General features: G+C 47.5%; 2 non-coding genes across 2 annotated transcripts; one reads left to right on the top strand and one right to left on the bottom strand.

The window, feature by feature from the left end:
* Positions 1-246: 246 nt before the first annotated feature.
* LOC129403798 (U6 spliceosomal RNA) lies at positions 247-353 on the top strand. Its single transcript, XR_008629459.1, has one exon. It is a non-coding gene; the product is annotated as a U6 spliceosomal RNA (small nuclear RNA).
* Positions 354-1,300: 947 nt separating this feature from the next.
* Positions 1,301-1,407, bottom strand: LOC129403797 (U6 spliceosomal RNA). Its single transcript, XR_008629458.1, has one exon. It is a non-coding gene; the product is annotated as a U6 spliceosomal RNA (small nuclear RNA).
* Positions 1,408-3,727: the final 2,320 nt, after the last annotated feature.

Here is a 3,727-nt window from a genome sequence, read left to right as displayed (position 1 = left end):
GTTTCTTACCCAAAATGCCCCGGGAGCTCATTTACATACCGCGTGGCAAGATAAACCTGGCTGGTCAAACGAGGAATAGCCATAAGTAACAATAAACATGCCAACTTAGTGAAGCAAGTGAATCCGTCTTTTCTAATTTTTCTGAAGCTAGACAGGAAGGCGCTGCATTAATCTCATTAATCACCCTAACTATGAAAGGGATGAAAGTTCCGCTGCCTTATAAATACAGAGGGCAGATTCTATAGCGTGCTCGCTTCGGCAGCACATATACTAAAATTGGAACGATACAGAGAAGATTAGCATGGCCCCTGCGCAAGGATGACACGCAAATTCGTGAAGCGTTCCATATTTTGTCCCATTGAAACAGCAAGGTTTCTAATTTACACAGATATGTCTTGAGGGGCCGGGAGTTTTTCAGAGATGCTTCCTGACTCCGGTATTAAGAAATGACCGTTTTATGCCAGACAATGAAATAACCTGGACACCTGTGCAGCGATGTTGTCTGCATGTAAAAGTGAATCACGAAAGTGAATCAGCTCGTATTTCCCTCATAGAGCATTAGAGCCCTGAAATCGACGTATATTGTCTCTCAAGAACACATCCAGAGGACCGCTAAAAGACTGCCAGGCAGGACCTGTTGGTTGAATTTTTTTTTTTTTGCAGAAATATTCGATGATTAAATTAGTAAATGACTACAAGCGCGAATGCTCGCGAACGCAGTTAAGTAAGCAACACTGCACAGTGACTGTATCTGCATTGCGATACTCTGAGATCTTGTAGAACAGGTGCCCGCATCTCTCTCGCTTTCACTCGGGCGGAGAGTCGTGCGGAGGCGGGCACGGCCGGTTGATGGGTTCACAAAACCGCCAGAAATTCAGCTTGCTTCCACAAGTCTTATTTAAAATAGCTTGTGAATGCCAGTTTTCACCTGGCCTCTAAGAAACTCTGGGAAATGCTGATTTGCCTGACTCGAATGGATTCTCTGATGGCAACTCTGGCTGTAGTGAAGGAAAAGCGCAGTGGTCGCATCCCAAACAAACGTTCACCAATGAAAACGTTGCTCGGACGCAATCTGCAGGTGCCTCTGTGAAGGAACCAGCCCAGCTGCGGAGATGCCTTGGACACGGTGGAGCAGGGTGACCCCTAGAACCGTGCCACCCCGTGCAAAGCGCGCGCAAAGCTGGAGATGGTCTCTTCTGCAGACCACTTGGGTTAGAGATCAGCACAGCCCTGACCCTTTTCCAAAGAGTAAAATATGTAAGCACACAAAAAGTACGGAACGCTTGCTCTTTTAATGGGGCAAAATATGGAACGCTTCACGAATTTGCGTGTCATCCTTGCGCAGGGGCCATGCTAATCTTCTCTGTATCGTTCCAATTTTAGTATATGTGCTGCCGAAGCGAGCACGCCACTCGCTTTGTCCGCTGTATTTATAAGGCAAGGCATATTTTACTCTTTTATAGTTAGTGTGATTAAATAACTACACTTGCCTCCCCGACATCTTTAGGAAAATTGGAAGTGCTGACGTCTTTTCGCGAAACTGACACATTTGTCGAAGGGATTGCATCCCAAATTTGTCGGCAGAGTATACCTGTGCGGTGGGGCATGCAAATGAGCGCCCGGTGTAACTTGGGTAAGGACCCAGTTCCCAGCCTGGAGCTGGGGTCTGCGGTTTCTCTGGTGACCGAGTTCGGCCCGGCGCATGCCGGGAGTGGCGTACAAAGGGAACGCTTTGAACCACGTGGAACCCACGACAGCAGTGTGCCCGGTGGAGTGTTAAGGCCATTGGAGTCCTCGCAGGGCCCAGGCCACGCTTCCAGAAGACGTTGTCTTAACACCTGAATTTCCTGTTATTAGGTAGGTTCTAACACAACCATTATCACACTTTGGAAAGTGAAGGTAATTCCCTCAAACCACCGACTGCTCTGTGTTCAAGTTTCCTTGTTTCTAAGATGCTCAGATTGTCAAACAGTTGGAAAGCAGGAACCAAATAGGATCCCTTCAAGCAGTTGTGTTTTGCGTCTCTGGCGCGTGGGTCTCTGCGCCTGCTTAAGTGGAGACCCTTCCATGAGGGAGATGGGTTTGTTCGGCTCCTGTGGTAGTGATAATGCCGCTGAACTTGTTTGTCCCCTTGGGGTGAACATTCCCTTTACAAGCCTGCGAGGGTTTTTGCTGGGGTACTTGGCTCTCTCGAGCGTGGATACCAGAGTCTCCCAGGCTAGACTGACTCCCCGCTTCAGACCAGCGCTTCTAGAACTCTCTGGTGAATGTGGGTGCACACACAGACTCTGCGTGGTGCAGAGCTTTAAATCGCTGCCCAGAAGTTGTGAGGATGGGGAGCCAAGACCCTCAGGCAAGCCGGGAAGGAGAGGAAGAAATGATGGGTGTTGGTGCCCTTGAGTGCCCTTTTCCCTCCTATGCCTGCCTCTTCATACTTAAATTTTTTTTTTTTAATTTTTATTGAATCACCTTGTCACTGTGAGATTGTTACAAAGCTTTCATGTTTGAGTTTCAGTCATACAATGTTTCGGCACCCATCCATCTACCAGTGCACATTTCCCACCACCAGTATCCCCGGATCCCTCATGCTATCCACCAGCCTGCCTCTATGGAACTATGGCATGCACTCCCCTCCTCCCCCGCCTCTCTCTCCTCCTTTGGAATTTATTATTTGCAATACAGGGACTGGAGCGATAGCACAGCTGGTAGGACGTTGTGACCTTGCACGTGACTGACCCAGGTGAGTATCCCAGTCACACGAGAGCCTAGCAAGCTATGGAGAGTATTGCCTGCACAGCAGAGCCTGGCAAGCTGTGGTGTATTCTATATGCCAAAAACAGTAACAAGTCTCACAATGGAGACATTACTGGTGCCCGCTTGAGCAAATTGATGAACAACTGGACAGTGCTACAGAGACTGAGAGAGGCTATTTTGGCCACTTTTGGCACACATCTCCAATCCACCAACGCCCATCTTTCCCAGCTATCCAAACCCGTTGTCTTCTCCTGGGATGAGGCTCCTGGGGAGCCTCTTGAAGTCCTACCCTCTCACGCCCTTATGGAGCTTGTCAGATTTGCACTGATAGTTCCCACACACGCCACTGTCAGGGTGCAAACTTGTGTTTCTTTTCAGAGGTGTTTTCTCCATGAGGTCTCTGTTTGGGTTACACACAATGATTGACAACGTGCTACACATTCATCTTTGCTTACTTTCCTGTCTTCTGTTCCACAGTTCTCTTCCCCTCCCCCCCAAATTAATCTTTTGGATGCTCTTAGTCTCTTCCCCTTGTTTCTTTCCATGTCCTGGGCCTTCCCACTGCAGACCTTGTGAACCAAACACCTGAAGCCTTTGTGATGTGTCTCCAGTGACACAACCACAACTTGAAATCTCTTTCGACTTTTGCCAATCCAAAGTGTAGTGAAAGTTTTGATATTTGCATCCAGACAAGGACTGTGCTTGCTCTTTCAGTTTCTGTGAATTTCCAATCACTTTCTTGGATGCCAGTTGGGGAATCCTTTTTCAGTCCTTTGCAAGTCAGTTTCTGTGAATTTCTAATCACGTTCTTGAATTGAATTGAGGAATGGGTGCCTCCCTTATTTTATCCTTAGGCAGTTATAGGCTAAAGTTAGAAAAGTTACTTCTTAGGCAGTGTTTCATATCTGGAGTTAAGATTTGACTTTCAAGAGAAGATAGTTTCTACAAACAATGTTGACATCTTGAGAGCCCG

The sequence above is a fragment of the Sorex araneus genome, chromosome 3 (assembly GCF_027595985.1).
Source record: "Sorex araneus isolate mSorAra2 chromosome 3, mSorAra2.pri, whole genome shotgun sequence".
Taxonomy (NCBI): Eukaryota; Metazoa; Chordata; class Mammalia; order Eulipotyphla; family Soricidae; genus Sorex; species Sorex araneus.
The sequence above is the reverse complement of the archived record's forward strand: the minus strand, read 5'-3'. Positions and strand labels throughout refer to the sequence as shown.